At 35.7% G+C, this 15,991-nt stretch overlaps 2 protein-coding genes across 21 annotated transcripts in view; one reads left to right on the plus strand and one right to left on the minus strand.

Annotated features, from left to right (window-relative positions):
- LOC106875847 (coiled-coil domain-containing protein CG32809) overlaps window positions 1–15,991 on the minus strand; it is a 931,982-nt gene that overhangs the window by 857,689 nt on the left and 58,302 nt on the right. The gene's annotated exons all lie outside the window — the stretch shown is intronic.
- Window positions 1–15,991, plus strand: part of LOC149134036 (uncharacterized) — a 45,487-nt gene that overhangs the window by 20,806 nt on the left and 8,690 nt on the right. For 2 of the 3 annotated variants that reach the window (XR_016243102.1, XR_016243100.1), the window contains exon 2: window positions 3,720–4,784. The exons of the other annotated variant lie outside the window; for it this stretch is intronic. The gene's annotated coding sequence lies outside the window, so the exon portion shown is untranslated. Of the gene's footprint in view, window positions 1–3,719; window positions 4,785–15,991 lie in introns of those variants that run through there. 3 annotated transcript variants of the gene reach the window in all.

The raw sequence follows: 15,991 nt of genomic DNA on the forward strand, positions 1-15,991 counted from the left end.
TGATGATACAAAGTGATCCGGACATCCAAGTTTGCCAAGTATTTTCCATAGAAAGGCCCTATTTACAGTATCAAAGGCCTTTGTTAAATCAATGAATACCTGGACAAGATCCATATTCTGCTCATAGCACTTCTGCATCTGTCTTGCTGTGAAAATCATATCCATTGTCCCTCTACCAGATCGGAAGCCACATTGAGATTCAGATAGGACATAATTTACACCCATTCAGATGGGTAAGAAGAATATTTGCCAGAACCTTGCCAGCAGCTGATAGTAGAGCAATACCTCTTTAGTTACCACACATTGTTCTGGCTCCTTTTCCTTTACACAGAGGAAGAATAATTGCATCCTTCCAATCCTTAGGGATTGCACCATCCCTCCAGACTGCACTAATAAGTTCATGAAGAGACTGTGTGATGTAATTACCACCAAATCGCAAGACCTCAGCACAAATTCCATCCTTTCCAGGTGCCCTACCAAGATTCAATTTACTTATTGATGTCATTACTTCATCTATTGAGGGCAAGGAGTCTAAGAAGTCAATGATAGGTCTTTGTTGCATAGTATCAATCACTGTTTCATCCACAACTGACTCATGGTTTAGGAGTTCAGAAAATCCTACGGGAGCCAGTCAGGCGGTACTGGCAACGGCCACGCTCAAAATGGTGCATCTCATGTGCCACCCGCACAAGAACCAGTCCAGGGGCACTGGCAACGATCTTACTTGGCTTGCCGGGTCTTCTCACGCACAGCACATTTCCAAAGGTCTCGGTCAGTAGTCATCGCCTCGGTGAGGCCCAATGTACGAAGGTCTTGCCTCACCACCTCAGCCCAGGTCTTCCTGGGCCTACCTCTTCCACGGGTTCCCTCAACTTTTAGGTTTTTTTTATATTTTAGACTTTATAATATTCATGATTAATTACGCATAAATTTTTATACGCATTTATATTCACATGTATCTTTATCTACATTCATATTTTTATACATATTTATATTTATATTTCATATATTTTAAATTATAAATTTATTATATTACCATGTCATATTGGATATATATCTTTCGAAATATTAAATATTCATTTCCTGAGAATATTATTGATAAGTTTATGAATTTATTAATAATATAAAAACATATATATATATATTTATTTGCTCAAAATAATAGAGCACTCAATATAAGTTCAGTTACATATTCTTTTGGAATATTCCTATAAAAGTTATATATATATATATATATATATATATATATATATATATATATATATATATATATATATATATATATATATATATACACATATATTCTCCTCTGAGTCACATGCAGATAAAGAACCCAGCTGATTTCTTTGACAATATCACTCAGCAGAAAAAGACTGCATCCATTACCTACATTGACATTGAAGAGGAAGATGTAATAGCTGCCATAAACGAAATGAGCTCAAATTTGGCAACTGGCCCCGATGTTTTCCCAGCTGTCCTCTTAAAGTCGTGTAAACAAGAATTAGCGGGACCACTCCGGATACTCTTCCAGGGTTTCCTTGCAAGTGGTAAACTTCCCAAAAAGCTGAAGGAAGGCACCATATGTCCTATCCATAAAACTGGAAGCAGAGCAGAGGCTGGGAACTACAGGCCCATCTCTCTGACTTCACATATTAGCAAAGTCATGGAACGAATTGTCAGAAGGAGATTGATTGCGTTCCTAGAAGAAAATGACTTGCTGAATGAGACCCAGCATGGTTTCCGTCCAGGTAGAAGCTGCCTCACGCAGCTCTTGCAGCATTATGACTCGGTCCTGAAGCAGCTACTTGACCATTCAAATGTTGATGTGATATATCTCGACTTAGCAAAAGCCTTTGACAAAGTTGATCATGGCTTGATATGTCACAAGCTGCGAAACCCTGGCATAGCTGGTAAATTAGGAGAATGGCTGCATGACTTCCTGAATGGTAGAAGTCAGACAGTTGCAGCCAATGGAGAACTATCTAGGGAAACGCAGATATTGAGCGGTGTTCCGCAAGGAACTGTCCTGGGGCCACTACTGTTCATAGTGGCCCTTCTGTTCATAGTGGCCCATGGTCACTCGGAGAGCAACTGTCACTAGCTACGCTGATGACACAAAACTATCTCAGGCAATAAAGAATCCTGATGATATTATAAGCCTGCAGAATGACCTAAATGCAATATACGAGTGGGCAGAGCAAAATAATATGCAGTTCAATGTAAAAAAATTTCAAGTACTGTGCTACAAGGCCACAAGTGCCTCCCAACTGGCATACACAGGACCTGGAGGTACTGCAATCCCAGAACCACAAACAGTAAGAGACCTGGGCATCAACATGTGTAGTGATGCATCATTTCACATGCACATTGTCAAGTTGACAGCAAAGTGCAGACAACTGGTAGGGTGGATACTGAGGACTTTCTGAACAAGGGATCAAAAAGTCATGTTAACTCTATGGAAGACATTTGTTTTGAGCCGCCTAGACTATTGCTCTCAGTTGTGGTCACCACACAGTGTCAAGCGGACAGCAGAACTCGAGGCAATTCAGCGTCACTATACAAAAAAGATCGCCACAGTCCAACAGATGAACTACAGGGAGCGACTGAAGGCACTAGGTCTCTACTCCCTGGAGCGCAGGCGGGAGAGATATGTAATAATATACATATGGAAAATACTGGAAGGACTGGTGCCAAACTTTGGCATCAAGTACTACAAGAATGCCTGCACAGGTCGCCACTGCATAGTACCAAAGGTGCCGTCCACTGCATCTCACATAAGAACGAGGTACTGCAACAGCCTTGGTTTCAGAGGACCTCAGCTCTTTAGTGCCCTGCCAAAACATTTGAGAGACCTGCAAGACATGGATATAGAGGTCTTCAAGAGAAAACTTGATGCTTTCCTCTCCACAATACCAGACGAACCAAAGGCTCGAAATGAGACACAGTTTAGGGCAGCGATGTCAAATTCTCTTATACACCAGATGTGCTATCAAAACTCTTGATTGGACTATATCAGGTGGAGGAGAAGAGCCACGCAAGGAACATGAAGAGAGCACAGCATAAAGACGGAAAGGCACGGTGGTGCTCCAGCATGACCATAGCCACTTGGCTGAAACCCATAAATAAATAAATAAATAAATAAATATAAAGTGTAGTATATTGCCACTTAAGTGTGGCTGACCCCTAGGGGTGGATGTTACTGATGCTTTTAGCCCCAGGAGGACATCTCCTCCAGCTGGCTTATCGACACACGACTGTGTCCTGTTTGCCAAGGGAAGTTATCCCTCTCACCATGATCTGCAGCACGAACGGATCCGGATTTCAGGGTTATTTCCCTTCGTCGGCGTTCGATAGCTACTGACCCTGGCGAGAGAGACAAAAACCTGGCAATCTTATATCTACTTTTCCAGTGAAATTCTTCACTGATATCGAAAAGGTATTTATATATATACATACGTACACACACACACATATACATATATACATATATATATATATATATATATATATATATATATATATATATATATATATATATATATACATACATACATACATACATACATACATACATACATACATACATATATATATATACATATACATACATATACACACACATGTTAAAAGTAAATAGATACCCCATAAAACATCGTTTTCTGTTTATTCTGACTTGTAAAGGTTTATATTTCTTATTAATTGACATTTGTATGTTTCAGATTCTGTATGTGACTGTTTAATCATGCCATGTACAAAAGAAGCCTTGGAACTGTCTGAATTTCAAAGAGGCCATATTGTGGGTCATTCTGAAGGTGGATATAGTCAGCATAAAATCGCAGAAAGCCTTGGGATCTCACTTTCTACAGTTAATAGAGTGATTGTGCAATTCACCAGAGAGGGGAAGTAGTTCACATCACTTTGTCCAGATCAACCAGGGCCCTCTGACAGAAGTGTGGAGGATAATCCTCATTGGAAGACCTCTGACATAGCAGAGCAAGTTGATGTCAGTCCCAGAACAGCTGTCAGGTATCTCCACAAACTTGGTTACTATGGCAGAGCAGGAAGAAGGAAGTCACATCTTTGACCAGTCAATATGAAGCAGAGAAAAGATTGGGCCAGTGAGATGATGGAAAGGCCATTAGCATTTTGGGACACTGTCATATTCTCTGATGAGTCCAGATTTGCTGTATTTCTTAACAGTGATCGAGTGTGGGTCTGGTGACTCTGTGATTAAGACTTTGATGTGAAAAGATTGCAACCAGCAATGATACACAGCAGCTATGGTCTGGAGAACAATTTGGAGCAATGGTTGATCAGAGCTGGTGGAGTGTGAGGGAAAGATAGACTCAAATAAATATGTGTTCATATTGCAGAAAGGATTCCTTCCAAACTTCTCCAGTGGTGAAATGATTAAAGAAGACTCTCTATTTATGGAAGATGGGATTTCTTGTCACATGGTTAAAATGACCCAAGATTTGTTGGAATAGAATGGCATTCGAAAGCTTCCACAGCCAAGCCAGACACCAGATATGAACCCTATAGAACACCTCTGGGGCATAATGGACAGAACATTTCATAAACAGAACAAGAAAGCATCCTCAAAGCCAGATCTTTTGAGATTTGCATGAAACTTAGCAAGAAATTCTGCAAGAGAATATTCACCATCTAATCAGTAACATGCCTAATAGAGCCCTTGCATTAAAAAATGCAAAGAGCATGTCTACTAAATATTTAATGTTCACATTATAACAACTAGCAAATAATTTGAATGTATAATTTCAGATTTAAATAAATTCTAATGATTATAAGTGTCTATTCACTTCTTTCTTTTATGTCTGTGTATATATATATATATATATATATACACACACACCTATAGGTTATGAGTGATAGTGGTGTCAATTAGACCCAGAGGATTCAGGTAATGCTGATAGACCATAGTTAAGCTCCAGGTTCGGTGATTATGCGAACAAATAAGGGGTCCAACGTAGGTCATATATCAGTGTGTGAATATAAGGATTTACTTTTCGTAATGAGATAAAAAAAACCAAGGCTGTGTATAATATAGAACATTTATAAATAGAAGGTTTTACAGCTGTTTCCAGGATATTTATTATATCCCGTCATCAGAGACGGTGTGAGAGGATGGTTAAGTAATAGTTAGTTTAGATAAGATAGGAAATAGAGAGTAAATGTAGGGATAATGTATTTGTAAATCCATTGTTTAGACAAAATGGTATATATATAAGATTCCAATACCTTGTGAGTAAGATCCAATAGTCTTTAAGATTGGTCATTCCCTTTGTAAGCCCCAAGGCTACTATGAAAATATTAATGATCTGTGTTATTGTAAAGATGTGATTGGTTTGTTTACTGCTATTGGACTCAAGCATGATTCTGTAGAATGGTGACTGTTCAAAGATAGCTCAACACGAAGTCTCAAAGCAGTGTTGCTCCACAATGGAAATAAATATCTTTCTTTGCCTCCTGCACACTCCATACAGAAGAAAGAAAATTATGATAATGTCAAAGAATTTCTCGACAAAATAAATTATGCTGAGTTCAAGTGGGATGTTTGTGGTGATTTCAAGATGTTTGCCTTCTTGCTTGGCTTGCAAGGGGGATACACAAAGTATTCATGTTTCCGATGATCATTACAAGAGAGTACATTGGCCCCCACGAATGGAACTGCAGGCAGGAATGTTAAATGTTCTCAAACAGCCTCTAGCAGATTCCAACAAAATCGGATTGGTAAAACAGTTTGTGAAGGCCTTAGATTTTAGAGGAGAAGCTTTTCAAGAAATTTGTCTTAATTGGATGTCCACTTAGTGGTCATCCCTCCTATATGTATGTAAATATAATTTTTCTGAATCTTTAGATTTTTCAATATGCTAGGCCACTGATTTTAAATTGATATTAATCAAATTAATATTCAATTTTTCACCCTTATTATTAAAATTTAAATAACCATGTTCTCTAACTGGCAAAATTCACTGCAAAGAATTATTTTCTGCAGAATTATTTCCGGTATTTGGCACGCCAAAACGAAGACTTTTGAAATATAACCCCAAATGTAATTGGTAAAACTATATACATGTTCAATCTCATGCGGACGTCTCGTGTATAGTTCTGAAAATTATATTGCTAATCACGATCACACTGATGAATTGCTGACATTTACGTAAGTAATTACGTCAGTGGTAACAACGAAACCGGGTTTGTGATTAATCTTTATATTTTGCATCTGTTCATTTGTCTTGCTCGCTTACGTTCTGGCATTTGCTGAATTTTCTTGAGAACGATCTTTTCTTAGTGGTCAGACCATAAGTGGTCTTCTTCTAGCATAATGGATGTCCACTTAGTGGTCATCCCTCTTATATGTATGTAATGTAATTTTTCTGAATCTTCAGATTTCTCAATATGCTAGGCCACTGGTTTTAAATTGATATTAATCAAATTAATATTCAATATTTCACCCTTATTATTTAAATTTATATATATATATATATATATGTATGTATATATATCTATCTATCTATATATATATATATATATATATATATATATATATATATATATATATATATATATATATATATATATATATATATATATGTAATAAGGATAAAGTCATTATTTAATGATTTAGCAGTGGCCAGCATACTGAAATACCATACTGGTTAATTTATATTAAAATTACAATAAGAGCATTGAATAATTACATCAGTCTGCTAGAAATAGACCCCAAATGGTATATGAACCACTAAATTTGTTTTATTCCATTACCACAAGGTTGTAAGTGAGGAACATAGACAGTGAGGATTTATAAAATAATTTGGATAGTACCATAACTATAGATTTCATGGTTTGAGTTATTAAAACTCTTTCTGATCATCAGTGGTAACACACCTAATGTAAATAAATGAGAAATACTTACATACTGCCGTTAGCATGGCCAATATACAATTTCACACATATTCACGAATTTCAAAATTCAAACATCTATTTCAACCATGCAGTTATTTACTCAGAATAGTTCTGCAGTATCATGGGAGTGAATTAATATATATTTTTATATGTAATAAAGTCATTATTTATTGATTTATCAGTGGTCAGCATACTAAAATATCATAACAGTTAATTATTTTAGTGGGTTGTAGTTATTCAATGCCCTTATTGTAATTATATATATATATATATATATATATATATATATATATATATATATATATATATATATATATATATATATATATCATCAAGAGTAGAGTGGTGTAATCTGAATGAACAGGAACTGGTATATCCAGGAATTGGTATCTCCAAGATCAGTCAGAAGGCCGGGGTCTGTGTGAGCGTGTGGTATGTTGTCAATTCAAACATGAACAAGCAAGAAAAAAACACGAAAAAACAACGCAAGGATGTGGAATAAGTACAGTGTTATTGGATGCTCAGGAAATGAAAGAAAAGAAAGAGGATTTAACGTTTCGATCGGAGATCTTCGTCAGAAATATAGGAAAAGTCCAAAGAAGGAAAGACAGAGAAAGAAAATCCATTCCAATATGTGACCATGTGTGCATCGTTGGCGATTTTCTTTCTCTGTCTTCCCTTCTTTGGACTTTTCCTATATTTCTGATGAAGATCTCCGATCGAAACGTTAAATCCTTTTACTTTTCTTTCCTTTCCTGAGCGTCCAGTAACACTGTACTTATTGCACGTCTTCGCATTGTTTTTTCGTTTTTTTGCTTGCTTGTTCATGTTTGAATTGATTGTATATATATATATATATATATATATATATATATAAATTGTAAATGTAAAAATAAAAACAAAACACAAAGGATTCTGCGGTACACGTGTTTCAAGCTTTATAGTTGTTACATCATTGTATAAGTGACAGTATAAAGCTATCTTCAGCCGCAAATGTATTCTCTCCCAAGAATTATATCACATAGAAGTTAAAGGAGGAAGAAAGATGAGATATAAGAGGTGAGGTTCCGTTTGGTATTTTGTATTGCAATATACCTCGTAGAATTCTTAATTTGATATATTTATACATAATTTCCTCGGTACTCCGGAATCCGTCCATACCTTGCCACAATTCAGTGTGTAGTGAACGCTAAGTAAACAATACTATTTTATATTAGTTAGAAGGGTAGTGTTAAAGGAGGGAATAAGTTGGTGGTTAAAACAATACAACAAAAATGAAATAATAATATAAAATAAGAAATAAAATAAGGAATATAAAATACTAAAAAGAAAAATACACAGATATTCAGACAAATATAAAAATAAAAATAAAAGGAGTCAAATCGGTGGGGCGGGTAATCTAAGAAACAATAAGAGAAAATTTGGATAGTAAAGTAAGATACATCTAAGCCATTTAGACGGGTTGGATAAGGATGGTGAGGAAAAGTCTAAATGTAGAAGAAGATAAGTAGATATAGATACAGAGATCTTAAAGATATATATGAGCTGTGTCTATATATATATATATCTTCCATATATATATAAAAGAGAGATTTTGTCTGTCTGTTTGTCCCACAAAGTGAAACTAAAGCCAGACACCATCTCTTTATGATTTTCTTTCTGTCTTCTCCCTTTATATTCTCTCTCCCTCTTTATATTCTCAGTCTGCCTGTCTGTCTCTCTGCCATGCTATTTCAAAGAGATTCTGTCTCTTTGCTTGTCCTGCAAAGTGAAACTAAATCCAGACACCATCTCTCTGTGATTTTCTTTCTTCTTTATCTGTCTATTTTCCCTCTCTTTCTTTCTCTCTCTCTTCCTTTCTTCCTTTCTCTCTCTTTATTTTCCCTTCCTTCTTTCTCTGTTTGTCCTTCATTCTTTCTTCCTCTCTCTCTTTCCCTCACTAAAAGAACACACACACACACATCTTTCCTAATCTTCTTCATAATTACAACAATACATATTAGATGTGTGAGTGAGCTATCCTGGCTCCAAAAAATGTTGCAATACATATCATTAATAATATGCTATTGAATAAGCTTCCAGGAGAAATATTAATATAAGCTCAATTGACAGTGTTGTTGATGATCAGGATAGTGTTAACTACCACATCGAATTTTTGAACTCACTAGAATCACCAGGTACAGCTCCTCATTGTCTTCAGCTGAAAAAAGGGACCCCTATTATGCTACTGCGTAATTTGTCTTAACCAAAATTATGCAATGGTACAAGATTAATTGTGCACAAATTTACGAGGAACTGCATTGAGGCAAATATTCTCACTGGTTGTGGTAAAGGTGACACCATCTTCATTCCTTGCATACCAGTTATACCATCTAATGTCCCATCCCAATTTAAACGGTTACAGTTTCCTATCTGTGTTTCTTTTGCCACGAGCATTAATAAAAGTCAGGGCCAAGCACTAAAAGTTGCTGGTTTGCAACTTCAAGAACCATACTTCTCACATGGCCAACTTTATGTAGAAGCATAACGTGTGGGAGCAAAAGCAAATCTTTTTGCTTATGCACCCCAACATAAAACAAAAAACATTGTTTATAATGAAATATTCGCTCTTAATGCGACATGAATACTTCAATAACTTAATTTCCCATTACTATCATTACATTCAAGAATGACTAAATTACCTATTTCAATGAACTATATTGCCATTACTGTATTGATCATGATCATTATCGTTGTTGTTGTTGGCACTCCCTCGCTTACGACATTGAGGGTTCCAGTTGATCCGATCAATGGAACAGCCTGCTTGTAAAATTAACGTTTAAGTGGCTGAGCACTCCATAGACATGTGTACCCTTAGCGTAGTTCTCGGGGATATTCAGCGTGACACAGTGCGACAAGGCTGACCCTTTGAATTACAGGCACAACAGAAACAGGAAGTAACAGTGAGAGAAAGTTGTGGTGAAAGAGTACAGCAGGGTTCGCCACCATCCCCTACCGGAGCCTTGTGGAGCTTTAGGTGTTTTCGCTCAATAAACACTCACAACGCCCGGTCTGGGAATCGAAACTGCGATCCTATGACCACGAGTCCGCTGCCCTAACCACTGGGCCATTGCGCCTCCACCATGATCATTATCATCCAGTATTTTAAATCCAGGTTTTGTCCCCATTAACATGAGTGGCTGGATCTACCTCAATGCCATAGCAACTGCCCTCACGCCATCTCGCCATTTTGCCAAGTTCTGGGCATCCTCCCTTCTCAACCCTCCCAATCTCCCCTCCACCTGTTCCCTCCACGTTTTCCTCAATCTGCCTCGCTTTCACAGTCCATTTACCTCAAACTCAAGCACCCTCCTTAGAACATTCTCATACCACCGCACTCCATTTGCCCTTGCCAGCCATTCCACTGATTCCTTCAACCATAGCATCGCCATCAAGTCCTCAGTCCTCCTCTTATCAGACAGTTTCACTCCACACATTTCTCTCACCATTGCTCTCTTGGTCCTTCTCAAAATTGTCATCTCTCTCCCGCTCAGACGCCATGTCTCATTCCCATACAGCATTGCAGCTCTCATGCAACTTCTATAGCATCTTTCCTTCAACAGCATCTTTCCTTCCTCATTTCTCTTCCCAATTCCCTTTCCCCTATGCACACCCTCAAAGCCCTGAATCTATTTCCTAACATGTCTATTAAAATCACCCATGCCCAAAATCAATTCATCTACCTTATATAAGTCCCACTCATTTTCCAATCCATCGAAGAACTTTCTCGGGGATTCCTCTTCCACTTTGTAGACATATCCACAAATCACCCTCACCACTTCTTCCTCAAATGCTAATACTACTGTCATCACCCTGTCACCCTTTTTCCTGACCTCCACCACCTTCTCACAGATTTCTTCCTTCACCAAAACTCCCACACCTCCTGTCCTCTTGCTATTTCCCAATCACCACAACTTGTACCTTCTTTCTTTGACCTCCACAAATCTTGCATCCTGGCCCCTCCACCTAGCTTCCTGCATACAGCACACATCCACCCTCTTCCTCAATTCCTCACACACCTCAGTTCCTCTTCCAACGCTGACTGCCCACATTCCAACTTCTCAACCTTACCCCAAGCTTCTCCTCAGGCCATCGGCTATCACAAGGCAAGTCATGCTTGCACAACTCAGGATAAGGATTTGCACTTTCCTTTTTTAGGTAGGCAGGTACAGCCCAACCTTTGGGCTGGCTGGTGCCCATTCTCCTTTGCTATCATGAGGCTTTTTTTTGGAGCTGAATTTTCTCTGAGGAGCATGTCCCAGCTTACCCCCATGTCTATTTAAAACAATGTCTTGTTTTAAATAGACATGACTGTAAGAAAAATTACACAATCGGAACACTATTCCTATGTAATTCTAACGTCTTTTTAGGTTTTTTCCCTTTCCTTAATTTTTGCTATTGACAAATATTTTTTGACAACCCAGATTCTTAAAATGAATTTATTGTCTTTCTGTACGAAACAAGCTATATGAATAAAAATAATTTCAATCCATATTAACATCCAATCTCCTCCATTTACGAAAAATATGATTGAATTTGTTGGACTTAATTTACACCAGTATGAAGAAGCAATGTTAGAAATATTTTAGAAACTACTCCAATTAAAGGACGAATTGACATTCAACCCTTTTAAAAAATATATATATCTACAGATATATATATATATTAACTTATATTATCATATATATATATATATATATATATATATATATATATATATATATATATATATATATATTATCATATAAATAATTATTACTCTAGCATATCCCCTATTCTCCTAAATAAAGCCCTCATTTTTACTATGAATCGCTCCCTCATTACTAGGGATAAGATGACATTATTTTATTGGCTAGAAAAACCATTATAGAATTTGATAACAAGCTCTGGACGAGAGCTGATACCCCAGAAAATTTTGATATACCAATGGGATCGAGCGATTCAGCTGAGGTTACAAACCTAGTAGGGACTTACCTCTTATATTGCTTAAACAAAGAAATCCTGAACTAAAAGGTGGTCTATATAGAGATGATGCTTTATTCATCATCCCTAGTAATAGCAACTCATTCATTGAGAGAATAAGAAAGAAAATCAGAAAATTTTTTAAAAGTTTTAACTTAGACATTACTTATGAATATGGTAATAAAATTCTAAATTTCTTAGATACCACTCTCAACATAGAAACTAGATTATACCACCCATATAGAAAAGAAAATGAAACTACTAGATATGTAAGTAGATTATCCAATCATCCACCTAATGTATTAAATTCTTTAGTTAATAATATTTCTGAAAGAATTACTAAATTATCTTCCAACATTGATATATTTAATTCTAATTCTAGCTACTATAATATGGCCTTGTCTAAAGCTGGATATACTCAAAAAATTGCTTTCCTTAACCCTGGTAGAACATCTCTTCTTGATACAGATAATAATAATAATAATAATAATAATAGTGATAGTGGTGCACATGGCAACAATAACAACAATAATAGAGATAATAATAATAATAATAATCATAGATGTTATAACAGACCTAATAACTTAAATAGTAACAACAATGGACCAAATAATAAACAACCCTATTTACCTAAAAATCTAACTAATAAGAAAAGTAATAAAGTGCATTTTAATAGTAAACTTAATAGCAAACTATATACTAACGCTAATAATAAACCTATGTTAATAGACAGTAATGTTGAATCAAATAACAAAAATAGTAAACATCCCACAACTAAAAGAACTACTAATCACAATAATAATATTGTACTAGAAAATAATAGTAATCATAGCACACCCCATACCCACCCACACAATAAATTTAAGAGAAAAAATAAAAATTCTATCTGGTTAAATATACCCTTCAACTGTGCAATATCCACAAATATTTATAAAAAATTCATGAATATTTTACAAAAAAATTTCCCTTCTTCTCACAGATATAGTAAAATCTTCTCTTGTCATAAAATCAGAATTTCTTACTCTACCCTTCCTAATGTAGGTACAATCATAGCTAGGTTAAACAAAAAAAACATCAAGTCAGCTAGAATTAATGAAATTACAAATAGTGGCCATATGAATGCAAATAATAATCCATCTAATACCAATAATGATGCTACCAATAATTATACAAATAGAAGTGAAAATAACAATAACGAAAGAAATTATGAAGATAGTAGCAATATACTTATTCCTATAAACCATAATTTCAACCAACAATTAGAATATATCAGTAACGACGTTACAGTTTTGACTGGAGTTGATGATAGGCCCAACTCCAACAGAAGTAATAGTGATCAAAGACATAATTCATATAATATCAATAGGCCAAATGTGGAAAGAATAAGTCCAACTAATAGCGCATCAAGATATGAATTAAATAATGATGGTAATAGCCAATATATACCTAACAATAGAATTGAAGAATTGATAAATGATATTAGTGTAAATAATTGTAATAATAATAATAATAAAGATATTAGAAATAATATAGGTGGAGTTGATAACCCCACCATGTGCAACTGTAGAAAAAAGTCCCATTGTCCTTTATTTGGATTTTGTTGTACCCGCAACGTAGTGTACAGATGCATCATTAGTACTAGAACAGAGAATTATATTTATATAGGGTGTAGTATTAACTTGAAACAGAGAATATATAACCATAAATCTTCATTTAGACTTAGACATAAGGCAAATAGTACAACTTTGGCAAGTAAAATTTGGGAGTTAAAAGACAATAGTATTAATTTTAGCCTTAAATGGGAAATTATAAGAAAAGCTCAACCTTATAGAAATAATAGATATGGATGTGAATTGTGTTCTATGGAAATATATGAAATTTTTAAACTTAGGAACAATCCTAATCTAATCAATAATAGATTAGACCTTAGGGTATCATGTGTGCATTGCTCTACTCGCACTTTTAAATTTTTTAAAAAATAGGACTTTTATTTAAATAACTAAAGTTATCAAAATTTATAGTACCTTACTTCTATTATAGTCATCTAGAACTATCAACTAGCACATATTTATTTTGGTAATTGAAACTTTACAACATATATTCCTGATCTCTATCCTTAACATCTAATCTACTTAAATCAGTCATCAGATTCCTGTATTGATTATCCTTGTTATTTCCTAACATCCTTCCTTTTCTCAGTCCCTTAAACATCAATATACACATTATTATAAACTAATATAAATCCGATAATAAATTTTTATCTTTTATTCACATTATATAAATAAGGCTTACCTATGTGTCTCCTAAATAGTATCATTATCGTCAGCTAATAAGTTTTTTTAAAGATAATTCAAAATAGTGTTCATGATCACTATATGCTTAATATACTTAATATCCTTAAATTTTACACCCTATCCAGAGCCCCTGAATTCAATATTGACATTATTTCATGATTTTTGTGAAAGATAACTACATCTCATTTTATTTTATTAACATACCTCTTATTGTGTAAACATTAGTTAGAATTCTGTTGTTGTCTGTACCACTATACTGTTACTCTATTCAGACTAAAAGTAAAAAACCTATTTGACCCATATACCTAGGGCTATAATTCCTCAACATTAATTCCTCAACATTTTGATAGTAATAAAATGACCTGATACTACTATGACCAGTGAAACCTCTAGATTCTAATACTTTTATAGCCTTGTCCATGCATACTGCTTACACCTTCCCTCTCTTTAGAAGTAATTGTCCCTTTGCTATCACCACTAGATAAGAAACAATAGAATTCTGAGACAGTTAAAACTTTTGTCTAGAATCAATTACTAGCCTGATAGACCCTGCTATGTCAAGATGGACTTATATATTCTTCCTCTGCTCTCTCCCACTTGGTTTTAATATGTTGCCACATTTGTAATATGTCTTTTTTTCTACATTTTTTCTACATTTTTTCGTGCAGCTGAAGATTGCTCTTCATATTGCATTTAAGGTAATGCTCACATTACTTAAATAAATTGAAGTAGCATGAAACGTGCGTACTGCAATCACTTTTGAAATCCGTGTTGCTTATTATTTGATATATATATATATATATATATATATATATTATATATATTATCATATATATATACATATATATATATATATCATCATCATCATCGTTTAACGTCCGCTTTCCATGGGTTGGACGATTTGACTGAGGACTGGCAAGCCAGATGGCTGCACCAGGCTCCAATCTGATGCAGAGTTTCTACAGCTGGATGCCCTTCCTAACACCAACCACTCCGAGAGTGTAGTGGGGGCTTTTATGTGCCACCGGCACGAGGGCTAGTCAGGCGGTACTGGCAATGGCCACACTCAAATGTTGTTTTTCACGTGCCACCGGCACAAGTACCAGTCATGCGGTGTTGTCATTGAATTTGATTTCAATTTCACTTGCCTCAACAGGTCTTCGTAAGCAGAGTTTAGTGTCCAATGAAGGAAAGGTATGCATAAGTGGGCTGGTTACACCACTGACATAGGCCACGGGTTATGGTCTCACTTGGCTTGCCAAGTCTTCTGAAGCACAGCATATTTCCAAAGGTCTCAATACACACACACACACACACACACACACACACACACACACACACACACACACACATATAAAGAAGTGCCAATCTCTAACTGTGGACATGGGATGAGGTGGTGAAGCATGAGCTTTCAACTTTGAGCCTCACAGAGGCAATGACTGGTGACCGAGACCTTTGGCAATATACTGTGCTTGAGAGGACTCATCAAGCCAAGTGTACTCATGCTTGTGGCACATAAGGAACATCTGGACGTTGGGCCTCATGAAGGTAAAGTGATTAAGTTCCTTTCAAGTGTTGGGCCTCACAGAGTGAAAGCTCTCTGCAGCCTGAAAGATATTTCATCATCCAAGGAGCAAGAACAGCTGAGTGTGCTGCCCAAGTAGACAAACTTTCTACCACTTTCAGAATTGTTTCTTCAACCAAGATAGCTGGTTCAACATATAGATTTCCTGGTGTAGGCCAGAACATTCCAACAGTCTTGTCCAGGC

This window comes from Octopus bimaculoides, chromosome 9 (genome assembly GCF_046866305.1).
Source record: "Octopus bimaculoides isolate indiv1 chromosome 9, ASM4686630v1, whole genome shotgun sequence".
NCBI lineage: Eukaryota > Metazoa > Mollusca > Cephalopoda > Octopoda > Octopodidae > Octopus > Octopus bimaculoides.